Source organism: Typopeltis vanoorti, chromosome 5 (assembly GCF_054136105.1).
Source record: "Typopeltis vanoorti isolate ZY-2024b chromosome 5, IOZ_Tvanoo_1.0, whole genome shotgun sequence".
NCBI classification, from domain to species: Eukaryota; Metazoa; Arthropoda; class Arachnida; order Uropygi; family Thelyphonidae; genus Typopeltis; species Typopeltis vanoorti.
The window spans coordinates 151,551,324-151,570,889 of NC_143553.1; the positions used below are offsets into that span (position 1 = coordinate 151,551,324).

The 19,566-nt window shown below is 34.7% G+C and overlaps 1 protein-coding gene across 1 annotated transcript in view; it reads right to left on the reverse strand.

Annotated features, from left to right (window-relative positions):
- Nucleotides 1-19,566, reverse strand: part of LOC150106943 (diacylglycerol kinase theta-like) — a 610,762-nt gene that overhangs the window by 376,916 nt on the left and 214,280 nt on the right. The window lies entirely within an intron of this gene.

Consider the following 19,566-nt stretch of genomic DNA (forward strand, 5'->3'; position numbering starts at 1 on the left):
TTCCAGTAAAACATATCTTGTGCATCATCTCGCCCAGCACACCTTTAATAACTGAGTCACCATACAACACCACTCTTGGGTCTTTCGCTACTTCTGTTATACTAACGCGATTTGTTTTCATCATTTTCGCTCTCCCATACATTTCTCGTATTTTCTTAACTTCATTCTGCATCCATTTCATCTCTTGCCTCATCCTAACCAACTCAACTTTTGAATCTTGCATCACATTTTCTCTGTCATTCATTCTTTCGAATCCTGTGTCACACTTTCACTCTCATTCATCCATTCGAGTTTTCAGAGTTTCAACCCTTGCATCGAACTTGCATTCATTCTTTCGATTATTCGAGCTTTCAAACCTTGTATCACACTATTTCCACTTTCATTCATTCTCTCCATTTCGTTGCCTTCTGCCACATTCACATCAATTTCGTCTTTCTTACCATCTATTAATTTTTTCAGATCACTCGTTTTCTTTTTCAATGATGTTTTAACATTTTTTTGCTGTTCTTTTCACACCATTTTCACTACTAACGCTTTCTGTCATCAACATATTAGCACTCATTAAATCCTCATTCATCTCATACTTCGCACACACCCTCCTTCCATCCATCTTAAATATCCACGATTTATCAATGTAATTAAACACGTACATGTAGCACACCTCACATTTCACGAACCGATTGAAGTCGAAGTTAAGTTCCTGCAATGACAAAGCCTCCGCCATCTTTCCTTTGCTGGTTACTATGCTAAGCTCTAATATCAACGAATTTGCAAATAAATTTAGAGAAAATATCCCACACACTAATAACACTACAAGCGCACAACCTTTATAGCAACCCCAACTCATGAATACACACACTTATATACAATTATAAAAAAACTTATCTGAAACCAGAGTTTTCTTTACACACACCGCTACTTCTCTTGCCACATAATAACTTACAAAAATCTATAGAATATGTTAAATCAAATGAGATACTCAGAGTGATGGATGACTTGAATGCAAAGGTTGGAGAAGGGGAAGAAAATGCTGTTGTTGGAAAATTTGGATGGTGAAAGAAATGAAAGAGGTGAGAGACTGATACAGTTGTGCATTCAAAAACCTAAAATCTATATAAAATCTATAGACCATCCAAAAACCTGAAACCAATAATGATAAATAATAGATACAAAAATTATATAACCAACATCAAAACATACACAGGTGCTGATATAGGTTCAGACCATAACCATGTTGTGTCTACTTCAAAGATTAAACTAAAAACATTTCTAAAAACAATCATACTGAAAGAGTTGACAGCTCTGAAAATATCTGACAACATAATGGCATTTAATTCAGAAATTAGGAAAAAATTAGATAATGTAAGATATAAAACAGAAGACATTATACTTAGCAACACAGAGGAAACAGAAAAAAAGATGGTAAAATTAAGAAGAACAATACATGAGACAGCCAACAAGATTATTAAAAAAATTAAATACAATAAGAAAAAATCCTGGATGACAGAATCAGTATTACAACTCATGAATGAAAGACAAAAAAAGAAAAATACACAACAGTATAAAATACTCAGTAAAATGATAAAAAATGAATGCAGGAAGACTAAAGGTAAGTGAAAAATGTAAAGAAATAGAGGAACTGGACAACATACACAATAGTAAAGAAATGCATAAATCAATCAAAGCTCTGACAAATAAAAAGAAAAATTTCAACTATAATCTTTGTATAAAAGATCAAAATGGAAAAAACACTAAAAGAAACACAAGATATCATAAAAAGATGGAAAGAATATGGAAAAGAACTGTTTGATTCTGATCGCACATATGTACCAGATATACAAAATATGGATGCTGAACCAATCACATATGAAGAAATGGAATACACAATAAGTCAAATGAAAACAAGTAAAACACCAGGCCCTGATCAGATCCCTATTGAATTCTTAAAGAAATTAAATGAAAACACAATTAATGACCTAAAGATTATTTTTAAATAACTTTCATGTCATTAAAAAAAAAAGGTTATTTTTAATATATATATATATATGATACAGGATACATCCCTGATGATCTAAGAAAATCCATCTTTGTCACAATCACCAAAATTTCAAGAACTTTTGAATGTTCAGAATTAGACTAATAAGTTTAACAAGCCATGTTACAAAATTACTTCTGAGAATAAGCCTAGAAATAAAAAAATAACTTTTTCAACAGAAATAGAAAACACTCAATCAGGTTTTCAAAAAGACAAAGGTACAAGAGAAGGAATTTTCAATTTGAAAAGATTATGCGAAAGAAGCCTCGAAAACCAGAAAATTATACAGGAATACCTTGTATAGTGCGGTTTTGAACAACGCGGGTTTTTAGTCTAACGCAGTTTTTATTATTACACTTATTATTACACTAACATTGTTAACACTGACTGACTACTCCCAGGCTCTGCAAGTGACAGTCGAGAGCCACGTTTATGCAGTAGTAATCCGATTGGTTCTCACGTAGACACGTTCTTTCCCCACGGCATTTTATTATTTACGTTAATATTAGTATTTAATATTTTTTTTATTAATTAAGTATGAGTGAAAAGAGACAAAACAATGAAGACACTGTTGGAGTAACAAAAAAACAAAAAAACGCAAGTGGTTGACATTAGAGAAGAAACTTGAAATTATAAAATGTCACGACAATGGTGCTTCGTTTGCTAAAATAGCACGTGAGAATTCAATGAATGAGTCATCTGTATGAAAACAATTATTCAGAGCAAAGAAAAGATTAAACAACATGGAATGAGCAACGCTTCTTATATGTCAAAAGTGATCACGAGAAATCGATCTTCTAAAATGGAAAATATGGAATGCCTTCTAATGATCTGGATTGAAGATTGTAATCAGAAAAAAGGTTCCTTTGAGTCAAATGATAATCCAGGCAAAAGCAACAAATTTATATGACAAAATAAAAGAAAATGAAAGCGAAAATGAAGGAGGTACAACCAGTGAAACGTTTATAGCAAGTTGCAGGTGGTTCTACAATTTCAAAAAGCGTATGGGACTCCATAAAGTAAGAATCCAAGGTGAAAGTGCAAGTGCTGACACTAAAACTGCAGAATTATTTCCCAATGAATTGAAAGACCTTATTGAGAAAGAAGGCTACACAGATGATCAAATTTTTAACGCTGACAAGACTGGCTTGTTCTGGAAAAGAATGCCATCGTGCACATTTCTAGCAGAGAAGGAAAAAACATAAGCTGAGTATAAAGTGTCAAAAGACCAATTGACACTTTTACTAGGAGGTAATGCATCAGGTGATTTAAAATTGAAGCCACTGTTAGTGTACAGAGCGGAAAACCCAGAGCTCTTAAGGACTTAAGAGCTCTTTACAAAGAACAATTTACCTGTTCATTGGCGTTCGAATAAAAAACGTGGGTGACTCGCTCAATTTTCGAAGACTGGCTTAAAACTTGTTTTTTCCCCGAAGTTAAAAGCTATTGTAAAAAGAATGATATTCCTTTCAAAATTTCGCTTTTATTAGACAATGAGCAAGGCCATCCAACTCTATTGACTGACTTAAATGAAAATGTCAACATTCATTTTTTCCCTCCAAACACAAAATCAATTCTGCAGCCGATGGATCAAGGCGTTATCTCCACTTTCGAGGCTTACTATTTAAGACGAACTTTTGCTCAAGCTATTAAAGCTGCAGCAGAAGAAGATTCTTGGACTTGGAGTGAATTTTGGAAGAAATTTCACATAAAAGATGCCATTGAAAATATTTTTGAATCTCGGCAAGAGGTGACTCAAAGCAACATGAGAGCCGTATGGCATAATATCTTGCTGCATTGTTCAAAGGACTTTGTTGCCTTTGCAACACAGAAAGAGAAATCTCAACAGAAATTGTGCAGATGGGGAAAGATCTTGGTTTTACAAGTTTAGATTGTAACAATGTGAACGAATGTATTGATTCTCATTCAAATGATCTGGATGATGAAACCCTTTCGGAGTTGGAACAACGAGCCTATGAAGCAGAAGAAGACAAAGATGACCCCATTGATGTCATGGTTGAAGAATTTTCCTTTGCTGACCTTCCAATTTTTGTGAGAAAAATCGACGAAGCTTCCGACTTTCTCATAAATGCCGACCCGAATTTGGAAAGAAGCATCAAAGTGAGACAAAGTCTCAATAATGCCATCAAATGCTACACAGATCTAGTACTTGAAGAGACAAGGAAGACAAGGATGATTCAACGAACACTAAAAGACTACTTTAGTAAAAAGTAAATTACTGTATGCTAATATCAGTTTAAAAGGATTTTATTTGTTATTTAGTTAATAAAAATAAAAAAAATTTTCATTTTTAAACATTTTTATTATCCTAAATTTTTGTAATAAACAAATTAAATTGAAAACCTTTATAAATAGACCTCGAACAACGTGGTTTTGCATAGCGTGGACACTTCTTTGAACCAATTAACCATGCTATACAAGGTATTGCTGTATATATCTTTGTTTTATTGATTACACCAAAGCATTTGATTTAATAGATCAAAAGAAATTAATACATGTCCTTCAGAATAATGGATTAAACAGAAAATATCCATGTATAATTACAAATATATACTGGAATCAAATGACCTCAATAAGATACAAAAACGCATATTCTGACAGCTTTGAAATCAAAAAAGAAGAAAGACAAGAATGTGTCTTATCACCATTACTGTATAATATACAGTGAACAAGTTTTTAAAGATATTGCAGAATTGAAGGGCATAAAAGTCAGGGATAGGACTTCAACAACTCAGGCATGCTGATGAAACAGTCCTTCTTGCTGAATCTGATGATTATCTTCGAAACTTAGTCACAGAAATTTGCAACAGAAGCTTAGACATGGGATTAATTATTAATATGCAGAAAACAAAGTGCATGATTATATCAAAAGAATCAATAAATAAGAAACTAAATATAACTATTAACCAAAAAAAAAAAAAAAATTGAACAGGTTCAATCTTTTATATATTTGAGACAAATGGTTATAGACAGAGAAAATTCCCTTAGAGACATAAAAAGAAGAATAGACATAGCAAGGAAAGCCTTGATTGATATGAAAACTGATGTAACATCCAGAGACATTAATACAGACACAATAAAAAGATTAATAAAGTGCTAAATCTGGTTAAGCCATCTCTACAACGCTGAAACTTGGACTCTAAATAAAGAAGCAGAGAAAAAATTAGAAGCTATTAAAATGTGGACCACCAGAAGAATGTAGAAAATATCAAGACAGAGAAAATGAAAACAAAAATGTTTCAAAGAAAGCAAAAATGAAAAAGAACATTAATGAAAATTATGAAAGAATTAAAATTTAAATATTTTGGGCATCTAACTAGACAAGAGGTGTGATTAAGGGCCAAAGCTGCATAACTGAGAGGAGACATCCAAGTAGCCTTTAAAGGAATGCAGAGAACAGACCAGGGCTTCTGACCTAATGTCCAATCTTCACTTTCTCATGGTACACCATGTTACATATATACCTGGATACTGAACAAACTAGGATGGGCTCGCAATTTGGGATTAAGCTGACCAAATTATATTCTTATTGGCTTAAACCACAATATAAAATGATGGTAAAACATGACAGAATTTCATGCAGGCAGGGGCGTCGCCTAATTAAACATGGCCTCCCATTGTTTTTGAGAGGGAACCAGAACGAACAACAAAAAGTCAGCAACTGGAACAAATCCTGAAACACACATCCCAAGAGTTCAAGATCAGTACTATCAACATAAGAAGCCTGAATGGCAAAGAAATGGAGCCAGCTGAGGAAGTGGATAAGTTCCAGATCAACATAACAGGGGTGCTGAAACAAAAAAGACAAAATCTGGTGATATTTTTTATGAACAATAAATACAAAATGTTCTGTTCAGGCAATGACAATCAGGGAAAAGAAGGTGTACCTATAATATTGAACACAAAATACGAGACTAATCTTCTTGAATAGCAAGCAATATCAAATAGAGAAATATGGGCAACTATCAGAATGGGGAACTGGACAATGAGACTTATTTGTGCTTATGGTCCCAGAGAAGATTCTATTAAGCAGAAGTGGAGGAATGTTTTGAGGCTTTAGAGAAAGCAAATGACACAATGAAAAAAGGAAAAGTTGGTCCTTCTTAGGGATCTAAATTGCAGAGTAGGAAATGATTGTCAGGCATACAAAAATATTTTGGGAAAATTTGGAGAAAAGTGCAAATATAATAATAATGGCAAATTTCTGCTCAGGACATGGGCTGGTTATTACTAACACAGTGTTTCAACATAAAAATGTGAACAAATTAACATGGAAAGAAGAGGTAAGGAATAAGAAAAGTCTCATTGACTATGTTATTGTTGATAGTGATGTTTTCTCAGTGCAGGACACTAGAGTGTACAGAGGCTTTAAAATTGGAAGTAATCAATAAATAAATAATAAATACAAAATGTTATGTTGAGGCGATGACAATCAGAGAAAAGAAGGTGTAGCTATAGTATAGCTATAGCAGAGGCTTGGACAGAGGGACGAATTCCAGATGATTGGAGCAGAGCTCTCATAATACCCCCTATATAAAAAAGGAAATAAAACTGAATGTGAGAATTACACAGGTATTTCTCTTAGTCTTGAACAGGATAAAATTGAATTTAATATTGAAAAGAACACGTAAGAAAGTTTTAAAGCAAATAAAAACTGACCAGCTCTCAGATGTGAGCTGTAGACGAAAATACACAAACAATATTCGAGAAAAAATCAAGGAGTTTGAAAACAGGAACCAAACCTTGGAGATTCAGTGGCAAATCCTGAAGAAAACATTGATTCAGCAAGAGAGAGACATGTGGTGAGGTTCTCTGGAAAGATAGAAAAATCACGGTGGATGCAGGAAGTTAAGAGGCAGTAAAGGAAAAAAGAAAGCATATCAAAGTTCCCGGCAAATAAATCAGCTTGTGATCTTAGAGAATACAGAGACAAATGCAAGAAAGTTAAACACTGTGTAAAACTAGCTAAACAAAAGTCATGGGAAGAATTTGGTAAGAAGATAGAAAATATATATCAAAGAGATGGGAAAATATTCTGGAGGCTGTTGAAAAAGCTCAGAATTGGAGGAAAGAGAGAGATGTAAAAGGAATTAGAGATGTAAAAGGAATTAAAAAGGAATTAGAGAGAAGTAAAAGGAATTAGATAAAGGTGACATGAAAGCTGGTAAAAAGATAACCTTGATATATATGGAGTAATTACCTCAAAAATTTGCTAAACGAAACAATCAGTGACAGCACAGTAGTAAAAAACACTCAACAGGCATGCAATCAGGAATACATATTCATACTTGAAGTAAAAAAAGCCATCAAAAGCCTGAAATGTGGAAAGACAGTGGCAGTAGATGATATTTGACTGAAATGCTCAAGTATGGAGGTATAAAAGTTTTATTATTATTATTGTGACACCTCCAGAGAGTCCAAAAACTCATCGAGGGAGAGTGTGCCAATAGCTTTGAACAATTGATCCCTTCCAACTACTAACTGCGCTCAAACTTGCTTAACTTTTTCGTGCGCCATTAGTAACAGAGGCTCTACCGATCGACCAACCTACAGTGGCTGCACTGCATAATTCAGAAGGCTTGGACAGAGGGACGAATTCCAGATGATTGGAGCAGAGCTCTCATAGTATCCCTATATAAAAAGGGAAATAAAACTGAATGGGAGAATTACAGAGGTATTTCCCTACTGAGTATTCCCATGTAACATTCATACAAGTATACTTGAGAAACAGTTGAGAAGGATTGTGGAAGGAAAGCTTTGTGAAGAACAAGCTAGATTCAGGCCAAATAGAGGCCGTCAAGATCAGATTTTCACTTTAAGACATGTAGTTGAGAAATCATGGGAATGCAACAAAGATCTGTATTTAAGTTTTGTAGATCTGGAAAAGGCATATAACAAGGTACCAAGAGAAAAGCTATTCAAAACGCTACAGTTGTAAAAATAATCAAATTTTAAAATTAAGAATATTTTTACAAATTGTTTGTTAGTATATGATTAATTTTGGTCTCGTAACACATATATCAGCACTTGCGATATGCCCATTATTGATATTATTTTCAAAATGAAATTTAAAGCATTTGAAATTTTGATGGATTCTGATAATTATGTTACTCTCAATCCTTGTTATTGTAATTTAAAATTATCAAGTGTTTGTTTTGTAAAGGCATTCTCATTATGCTAATGGAGACAACACGCAAGCCATTATACGTAACTTCTCGCTTGTCATTTTACATGGAGTGGGCATGCTCGCCGAGGAGTTTGATGCATGGCTGACAGAGAGGGTGTTCAGTATCGAGGTAACGAAGAAAACGAGAGAGAGAGCTAATGGAAGTTTAAGAATGCAGACCGGAGAAATTTTGTTCTCATGAATTTTATAAGTTTTATGTTATAGTTGGAAGAATATTAACAGAAGATTCTGAAATGAAATCGCTAGGAGTTGAAACTGTCAACAAGTATTTAGTAAATAAAAGAAGATATTGCAGTCAATGTTCTAATTAAATGTTCATGGAAACACTGATTGTAAAGTTTCATCTGTCTTAAGGACACCCGGATCTATTTGTTATTGCTACTGAAAAAGGCGACAGAATTAACTCAACTTAGATATGCTATTTATGAAATAGTAGGAGAAACTTTTTTTCTCGGGTACAGTAATTGTGAGACAAATAGAACTGCAAGAGATATAGAAGTATTTATACTTCAATGAGGAATAAAACTGTATACTACATAAGGGTGATAAGAAAGGATTCCATGGAAAAGAAGAAGAAATGGTAATATTTTTTAGAAAAGGCCCTAACAAAGAAACTGACTATGAACATTTTTGTTATTGTGAAACAAAGTGTTTAGTTGGGTAGACGTGATTAAGTATATGTTGAACAATTCAGTAATAGAATGAGTCAGAGAATGGGTGATTTTAATATTTTTGGATAAAAAAAAAACCTCTAAAGTGTAGATTTATTTCAGAAGGCCTTGGATCCAGTTATTTTTTAGTTATGTAATTTTATTTAAAGTGTATATATTTGTTTTAGTTTTATTAAATCTGTATGTTTTTTGTACTTGGTCTTGAGTCAGTGATTTTCCAGATTCTAAAAGAAACAGTTAAAAGTCATTGCACCAATCACAATTTGAACCCTTGTGTAATAATAAACACTCTGAGTATAAAAACAAACTATATAGAGATGAATAAAAAAAAATAAAAAATAATCACTAATCTTTACAGTGCAATGGAGCATTATATCAAGCAATACTTAGTCTTTATTTAAATTATAAATCAGCAGTTAGAATTGAAGGAAGTACAGGAAGATAGTTTTATGTTAAATCTGGTGTCAAATAAGGATGTATATTATTGCCACTCTTATTTATCATCCATCTCTATGGATCCTCTTATGAAAAAAAGAGGCATTAAACCTGATATCAAAATTGGAGATGCTAATCTCCGCTCTCTACTTTATACAGATGATGTTATACTTCTAAATAAATCCAATACAAGTCTGCAAGATTCCCTGACTAAATTGAATAGCTGTTGTAACAGATTTGGTATGAAGGGCAGCAATAACAAGACAAAGACAATGAAAATAGGCAGAAGCACTGAAAATATCAACTGCATTGTGAACCTATAGAACAAGTAAAACATTTCAGCTACTTAGGCATGATTTTTAGTGAAGATCATAAATTAAATATGGAAATAAACAACAGAATCAATAAAACTGGTATGGTAGGAAGTCAACTGAATAAATTTATATGGAATTAGAGAGAAATTAGTCGGAACACTAAATTAGCTGTATATAAGACAGTGTTCAAACCACTTTAAACTTATGAATCTGAGAGCTGGGTTAGAAATAAAACACTTGACCAAAGACTAGAGACCACAGATATGAGAGTCCTAAGAAAGATTAGGAGCATGAACAGATGGCATCAGTGGCAATATTATATTAAAAATGAGGATATTAGGAAAGAACTTAACATCGTTAGCATCCAGGAATGTGTTAGCAGAGCTAATCTCTGGTGGTACAGTCACTTAAATAGAATGGGAAAGGAAAGATTAGCAAAACAAGTGTCCTCTGCCAGGTTGGTAGGAAAAAGACCCGAGGAAGACCTAGCTGGCTTAGTGCTTTAGAAGACAGAAAAATAAAATCTGATTATGTTGTAGTCCTGGCAGGTGACAGATTGATTTGGAGGAAAATTGTAGAAAGGAAGTTAGTAATGATGTAAGTTTTTCGTGTGGTATTATCATATAATGTACACCCCCTCTTGTGGGCACATATCAGGAATTTGATGATGAACTAGACTAAAAGGCATTCATAAATTAATATTAAAAGGTAAACTAAATGAAAAAAGAGGGCGAGGTAGACCCAGGAAAATGTGGTTTGAAGACATTAAGGACTGAACTGGCTTGAATTACCACAAATGTTCCAGAGCAGCAGAAGAAAGAAAACAGTTCCATGACATGGTTGCTAACCTCCTTCTAGGGGATGAGAACCAAAATACAGTGGTGCTTTGCAGTTCGTATTTAATTCATTCCAGAAACCCGTTCGAACTATGAATCGTTCGAAGTCCGAATCAAGATTTTACATAAGAAATAATGGAAAGTGAAATAATCCATTCCCATATCAAAAAATTTCAATAATTTTTTTTAATTTTATCTATTTTAGGTTTTTTAATGTTAATAACTTAGAAAAAATTAAACAAAATAATCTTATGAAAACTATATTAATAAGGGACCATACGATTTAATGAATAAAATACAAATTGCCAACCAGTTTCACTAGCTACTGTCTAGCATTATCAAGGTTGTTCTGGTGTAAATACAAATACACCAAGTTACATGAATACAGAAGCGTTAGTACCTATTAAGCAGTTACATTTGATAATTCTTGTTTGAAAGTGCGCATGCGTTAGTCAGAATCCGGTACATGACCACGTGTTGTGTGATTTTTCGTGTATTGTAGTTCTGTTAAGCTGAAAGAATTGATGGGATTTTTCCATATGTCTTTAAGAATAGCACCCTGATTTCTATTTAAATTGCTGCCTGTGAGTAGCATCACTGCTGATTCTTTAAAAGTTCTGTCTGTAGTCATCCTCGATGTAAGGCATAGAACTGTTTTTCCAGTCCATAACGTGATTGGATGTCGAAAAATGGTGAGCTAAATCTGATGTGATTATTCTGTTGTGATTTACGTCTCCCACAGTTCTTTGTGTCTTATTTCAAGACTTCGAGAGGTCTGTCTAATGTACAATAGGCCACACGTGCATGGAATTACATATACTCCATTGTATGATTGAAGAATGGGACTTCATTTTTAGGTGATCTTAAGACCTGTCTGATCATAGTAGTTGGTTTAAAAACCACTCTGATGTTATAAGCTTTTAACATTCTAGCTAATTTTGGGGATATTGAACTAATATATGGAATCACTGCTGTGGACACATATTGGGAATCAGTTACACGTTGTTGGAGGTTGTATTTGAATAGAAATCTGTTTAAAATGTTGGTGGGGTATCCATTCAGAGATAGAGTCTTAGCTATTTGTGACAGTTCTAACCTTACATCATCTTCTTTTGAAATAAACTTTAAGGCTCTATTGCAGAGCAAATAAATGATGCTGAGTTTTTGTGATCGATGATGGTTTGACAAATAATGTAGATATCTTCATTTTCCATGGTATCTTTCCATATGATGAACCTTCTAGTGTTTCAAACATCCTGGAATATATGTAATTCCATGCATGTGTGGCCTATCATACATTGGATAGACCTCTCGAAGTCTTGAAAGAAGACAGAAAGAACATGTGGGAGATGTAAATCACAACAGATATGATAGGAGATATGATAGAGACCTACAAGTTGGTAAGGGGTTGTTATAAGATCAATGGTGGAGAAGTTCTACAGAGAATAGTGGGAGATCAGGGGAAAACCAGAGGTCATCCCTGGAAACTGTATAAAGAGGGTGTGAGTAGGGGAGTGAGAGGCAGATTTTTTTCGTGCAGAGTTGTGAGTGATTGGAATGCCTTGTCTGAGAGTGTGGTGTCTGCAAGGAGTTTGAATGTGTTTAAGACACGGTATGATGAGATGTGTGTGAGATAAAAGGACCTCCTAGATGAGTCTTTGACTCCATGAGGTCTTGTTTAGTAATAATAATAATAATAATAATAATCTTCCTGTATCTGTGGGTTTCTTATAAATGGACAGTTGGACATTGTTATATTCTCTCTTCACCAGTATGTCAAGAAAGGGTAGTTCATTGTTCTTCTCTAGTTCCATAGTAAATTTGATCTTATTGTGGTGTGTTGATTTTATTAAGAAACACTAGAAGATTTTCCATGGTATCTTTCCATATGATGAACCTTCTAGTGTTTCAAACATCCTGTTTGAAACACTAGTATATGTAATTCCATGCATGTGTGGCCTATCATACATTGGATAGACTTCTCGAAGTCTTGAAAGAAGACAGAAAGAACATGTGGGAGATGTAAATCACAACAGAATAAGCACATCAGGTTTAGCTCGCCATTTTTCGACATCCAATCACGTTATAGACTGGAAAAACAGTTCTATGCCTTACATCAAGGATGACTACAGACACAGAACTTTTAAAGAATGTGGTGCTACGCACAGGCAGCAATTTAAACAGAAATCAGGGTGCTATTCTTGAAGACATATGGAAAAATCTCATCAATTCTCTCAGCTTAACAGAACTACAATACACGAAAAACCACGCAACACATGGTCATGTACTGGATTCTGACTAACTCATGCGCACTTCCAAATGAGAATTATCAAATGCAATGGCCTAATAGGTACTAACGCTTCTGTATTTATGTAACTTGGCGCATTTGTATTTACACCAGTACAGCCTTGATAATGCTAGACAGTAGCTAGTGAAACTGGTTGGCAATTTGTATTTTATTCATTAAATCGTATGGTCTCTTATTAATAAAGTTTTCAGTTTTAATGCATTAGACCAAATATGAACAATTTAAAATAATCTTATATTTATTTTATTAATTTTAATTATTACAAAACAACATAACAGCGAAGAATATTTTTTTAATATAAAAATCACAGAGACGAAAATAATGCTCCCATTGTTAAGCATCTTCTTTCTGCTTCTTAGCTGGAGTTCAGAATGCTGATTCACGTTCTCTTTTTTCTGCAGAGAAGAATCTATCTAATGTTGTTTGCCGCTAATGATTTCCTTTGACATTTTTTAAATAACCCATCACATTGTCATCGAATAAGTTGATATTCCTGGTCACTACTGTCTTATTAGGGTGCCATTTTTCCACAACAGCTTGTGTTGTAACCCAAACAGAGAAAAATTCTTGAAGGTCGGCATTGGAAATGCATCCTTTGGCATCCTTCTCTTCCATAAAAATTTCTTTTTCCATTTCTTTTTGTTATTGATCATGAAGATGTTGAAGTTCTTCTGTGCTGAGTTCGGTTTTATGATCATCTATTAACTCCTCTACATCCTCATCACTCACCTCTAATCCCATATCTTTACCCAAAGACACAATTTCGTTTACAACAGACCCTTCTTCGCAGACTTTACTGAAATACAATCTGGGCAGAGTTTTTTCCAAGCAGAAATCATTGTTTTAATAGAAACTTCTTTCCATACCTTATCGACGATCCTCAAGCAATGAAGAATGTTGTAATGCTCTTTCCAAAATTCTTTAAGAGTCAGTTCTGTGGCACTGGTTATTTCAAAGCACTTTTGAAACATAGCCTTAATATACAGTTTTTTGAAGTTTGAAATCACTTGCTGGTCCATGGGTTGTATGATAGAAGTAGTATTGGGCGGCAAAAACTTTATCTTGATGAAACTGAATTCACTGACTAAATCCTCCTCTAAATTTGGGGGATGAGCAGGAGCACTGTCCATCACTAGAAGAGCTTTTAATGGTAGATTTTTTTCAGTAAGATAAGCTTTTACAGTGGGAGCAAATTCTTGATAAATCCACTCAGTGAAAAACTCTCTGGTAACCCATGTTTTCGTGTTGACCCTCCACATAACACTGAATTTGCTCTTTATGACATTGTTCTTTTTTAAAAAACGCATGGATTTTCAGAATGGTAAACAAGCAAAGGCTTTATCTTACAGTCTCCACTAGCATTACCACACAGCAGCAAAGTAATTCTATCTTTCATAGGTTTATATTCTGGTTCTGTCTTTTCTTCTTTTGTGATATAGGTCCTTTTGGGCATTTTTTCCCAAAAAGACCTGTTTCATTGCAATTAAAAACCTGTTGATATACAAATCCCTCACTATCTATGTACTCCTTAAAGGTTTTTACAAATTGTCCACTTCTTCTACATTGGCACGCGCAACCTCTCCGTGCATGACAACACTATTGATCCCAGTTCGTTTTTTGAATTCATCGAACAAGTCTCTACTTCCTTTAAACTTCCATTTTCAGTACTGGTCTCAGGTGTGCATTTCCTAAGTTCATTATGCAGATGTTTGGCTTTCTCACAAATAATTCTCTCAGTAATAACGTCGCCACATAATCGTTTCTCGTTTATCCACACTAAAAGGAGTTTTCCATCTCTTCAATAACATGTGATCTCCTGGAGGTCAATGTTGTCACACTTTTAGCCACATTCGCTATTTTTATTGCTTCCTTATTCTTAAGAATGCTACTTATCGTTGACTTTGACATTTTAAACATCATCGCCAGATCCTTCAAACATGTACCACTTTCGTGTTTCATGATAATTTCTTTTTTCATCTCAGTCGATACTACAACTTTTCTTTTAGGTTTTGTTCTTTCTACATTCTTGAATGTCATGGGCAATTTAAAAAAATGCCAAAAACAGTTAAAAATTCTCAAAACAAACGTATCGTGCAATGACTAGGCTGTGTAAAGTAAGGCACAATGCACAGTGGACTGAGACAGACACACACTGCGCAGGCATGAGGAAGTGAGTGAGAAAAATAAGTGGGGGAGAAGCATGCCCAATGGTGTCCCGAAACTGTCTAATGCTATATGACTCTGAGTTCCTGGACTATAGTTCGAACTTAGAAACGGCTTTCGAACTGCAAATCAAATTTCTTGCATTCTCAAGCGTTTGAACTCTGGAACGTTTGAACTATGAGGCACCACTGTATTATGATTTATAAAGTGGACAAGTGAAATTGAACTGTTATTATGAATTCATCTGAATATAATTGTAAGAACAGCATTCATCCCCAAGATTGACAGGTAACAGATTGATTTGGAGAAAAATCGTAGATAGGAAGTTAGGATGAGACTTGAATAATAAGAAGAAAGAGCAACCAAAATATTATGATTTATAAAGTGGACAATATAGGAGTTGGTGAAATTCACTGGACGCTGACAATATGAAAAAGTTAGATTTTTGATGCCAAAACACATACACTATATGAACTGCCAAAAATGCATAAAACAGGTGTGTCAATGCAGTCAGTGATTGACCATATTGGCTATCCTACACATAAATTTTCAAAATTTTGACAATCTATATGTAGGACACTATCCAAAGAAGAATAAAATCTTCCTGTGTAAAGAATTTCACAGATTTCATCACAAAGTGAAAGACTCTACCTCTGCTATTCTGGAATCATAGAGCACTCTCTCTCCAACTCTCTAAAGAACAGGAAAATCTCCTACATAAAAGATACTGCATATTTCATTATTAAAATGAAAGACCACCACTTCTGCTGTTCTGACATCATTGAGCCTTGACACTGTTCTCTCTTCAGCAATGCTCAATCAGATACAATGATTGAGCATTGTATCTGTTGTCCTTAAAGAGCAATTCCATTGCTCTTTAAGGACTTTCCAGCTGAAATTATTTTACTGTGCTGTACATACTCTTGGATGCTTTTTTCCTGGAAAGGTAATCTATACAAGCATGTGAAAGCTGCACCATGGGCTCCCCCCCTTTATCACCACTTCTATCAAATTATTTCATGGAATACTTAGAAGAATGTTTCACTACTATTATTCATTGTCCCTCCACTTGGGTTTGTCATGATGACGTGTATTCACTATTGGCCATGCACAATTGAGAATTAAACAGCTTCTTAGATAAAATTAACAACCTATTCCCTATTTCTTTGATTCACTGGTAAAAAGGGAAGTGGATGGCTTTATAAGCTTATCTGTTTATAAGAAGTCAGCATTCACTGGAAGATACATTCTTCAAGACTATGCATCACCTTTCACTAAAACTGAATTGTCTTGACTCTTGCTCACAGAGCACATAGGATGTCTGTTCTTCTGAGGACACTCTCAGACTAGAATTACAATTTATAAAAGACAACATAATTCTGAAGATATTTTCCATCCATATTAGAGTTCTCTGACAATTATTCTCCTACTAATATTCCATCACCTGATATCAAGATAATTGCCATTCCTTACATAAAAGGCATTTCTGAGCACATCTCATAAATTAAAAAAAAAAAAAAAAAAAATTTAATTCAAGACAATATTATGGACAATAAAGAGCATTTCCTCAATCTTCCCTTCTACTAAAGACACTCTTCCTCACTTGGTTTGCCCTAAGTAAACCAAATTCCTTGTTCCTGCAATTTCTCATATTTTAGTCAGACTTCTAGTACCACAGACATCCGATGAACATATGGATTACATGTGCTTGATCCAACTTGAGGAATCTAGCCTTGCAGAACATGGAGTTTCTACTAGTAACAGGAACAACACAAAAAATGGATCACACAGAACAACACAAAAAATGGATCACACAGAACAACACAAAAATTCTTCACAAAGCCCTTTCAATTTTAAGAAACACTTCGAAGAATGTTATGAAGCATTTCTCAGTCAACTTTTCTCGTCCCAATCTTAATTGAAATTATGGTATAAAAACATTTCTAAATTCTGGGAAATAGTGATTTTGAACTCTCGTTAATTATTATTATTATTATTCAGGCCTCCATGGAGTCAAGAGACTCATTGCGGGAGGGCCTTCCTAGGAAACACAAAATCTATCATACCACTCCTCGGACTCATTGATGGATCTTGTTCTCACCACTCTATCAGATGATGCATCCCACAGTTCAACCACCCTCCACGCAAAGAAACCACTCCTCACCCTCTTGGTCACTGCTTCCTTTCATAACTTCCAGGGATGGCCTCGTCATCGCTCCTTCCCACAGTTCCACCAAGTAAAAGAACTTCCCAGTGTCAACCCTGTAACTATGTCTCAACAGTTTAAAAGTTCTCAATCATATCACCTCTCCTTCTATCCATTAAACTCTGCAGTCCACATTCCCTCAGCCAATCCTCATAACTAAAATTGTACAGTCCTGAAACCATCTTTGATATCTGCCTCTGTACCCTTTCCACAGTTAATTTATCCCCTTCAAATCCTAGGGACCAAATTTGAGAACAATAGTCTAAGTGTGGTCTGTTCAGGGTCTTATACAACAGAACAACAACTCTTTTATTTCTAAGGTCAGCTTCCTCAGTATTGCAGCAATCTTCTGGGTTACCTTCACCACCTCTGCAATATACTCCCTGAATTTCAGTTTTCTATCAATCATCACCCCCAGATCTCTTTTCACTCTTACTTCCTCCAGTACAGTTTTTCCAAAAGAATATACAACCTCCCAATGATGTATTCCAAACTTCAAGACTTTACATTTTGCTCCAATGAACTGATAACTCCCATTCATTTGTCCACCTGTCCAGTTTATTCAAATCCTCTCGCAGAGCTACCACATCCACACTATTACTAATAAATTTTCCCAGCTTCACATCATCTGCAAACAATTGAATATCATTCTTCTTGCACTTGCCAAGCTCAATAGCCTAAACATCTCCTGACCCCACCCTCTGTGGTCCTTGGCTTGTAGCAACACCCCACTAAATATGACAGTGCCTGAAGTTCTTGGTGTTGACCATAGATGGCAATACTATTGGCACGATTTTTTTTTTTTTCTAAGTTGGTACATCTGTCTTAAGCCTCCATGTGAAATTGCAAGTCATTCTATCAAGTAGTTTTTTTTTTAATACAGCTGTAGGAAGCCAAAGTCCTTCAATCCATTCACAATGTCATTGATATAAAGGTTAAACAATATATAGTTCGCCCACCGTTTGTAGGTCTCTCCTTGGCATTTTGTCAATAATAGTCGATTCATGATGAAGGGGAGAAAGAAATGAAGGATGTACAAATTGGTCGCCAACATGCAAAATCACGTGCTTTCTTGTCTGTCGCTGTACTAGCTTGATTTTTGTCGCTTTTTTGCATTTTTTTTTTATTATTAATTTGCATGATGGATCCAATACAGTCAACAAGTTCTGTTGTTAAACATTTCAGTACCTCTTGTAAAAGAATATTGAATAATGTGCTGACATTCTGCAAAAATATCGTCAGAAGGCCATCTCCTTGTTCCCTTTTCTCAAGTCATAAAATGTGCAAGTGCAGGCGTATTGTGGTCGAGTGATAAAAGAATTCGTAGGGAATCAAAAGGTGAAGGTAAGCCAAAATTTAAATTTCCTAAAAAAAAGTGGCAGAGAAAGAAAACCATTGAAACCGTAGCTTTGAATGCTTTTGAATGATCCCCGATTGTTACTACCGAAATATATCATCTTGTATTTGGTGCTTAGGAAGATTTCATCTGTTTTTGTCTTCTTTGTTTCAGTAGCATTATGTCAATCTGGTATTTATCCAACTTTTTTGCTAGTTCCATTTCTTTTCCATTGATGCTTCTTAAGTTGATGGTGCCAATCTTGATCTTTGCTAATGTTGAGTTGGAGATTGTTCCAGTAGCTGACTTTTTACTGTTCATCCTGGTTCCCTGATGAAAACAATGTGGGGGGGGGGGGGGGCCTTGTTCAATCAGGCAATGCCCCACAGCCGAAATGAAATTCATCATCATGTTGTACTTAAAATAATTTTGAGTTATTGTTTAAGCCAATAAGAATACAATTTTGGTGAAAACAGTTTTAAATGGCAAATTACCAGCCCATCCTTATTCATTCAGTATCCAGGTAGATACCCAACAGGGCACACCACGAAAAGGTGAGGAATGGACACCAGGTCAGAAGTCCTGGTCAGTTCTCTGCATTCCCAAAAAAGGCCATGTGGAAGTCTCCCCTTAGTTATCCAACCTTGACTCTTAAGAACCTCTTTATTTTCTTTCTTTCTTTTTTTTTTTTTTTTTTTTTTTATTAAAAGGTAGATGTATTCAGCATCGGCATTGATGAACTTACATACACTTCCTATTCACTATATGTGAATAAGTTTTATTATATATTTCTCTATGTGGAGTTCTATATGCAAATATCTTAATTTTAATTTAATAATTTTTCTTGTATAAATTTGCTCCTTCTCCCTTCAGCTTGTTTATAAATTATGTTAATAACTATGTTCTCAGTTCAAGAATTCCTAATAGTATCACAAGACTGTGGCCAGACAGCAACAGAACAGAAGCATTATGTAGTCTCTGTTAATTTCTTTCTGGCTTTATATGGCAGTCTGCTTACTTTTCACTATTCACTCTGATGGTGTGATAAGGCACT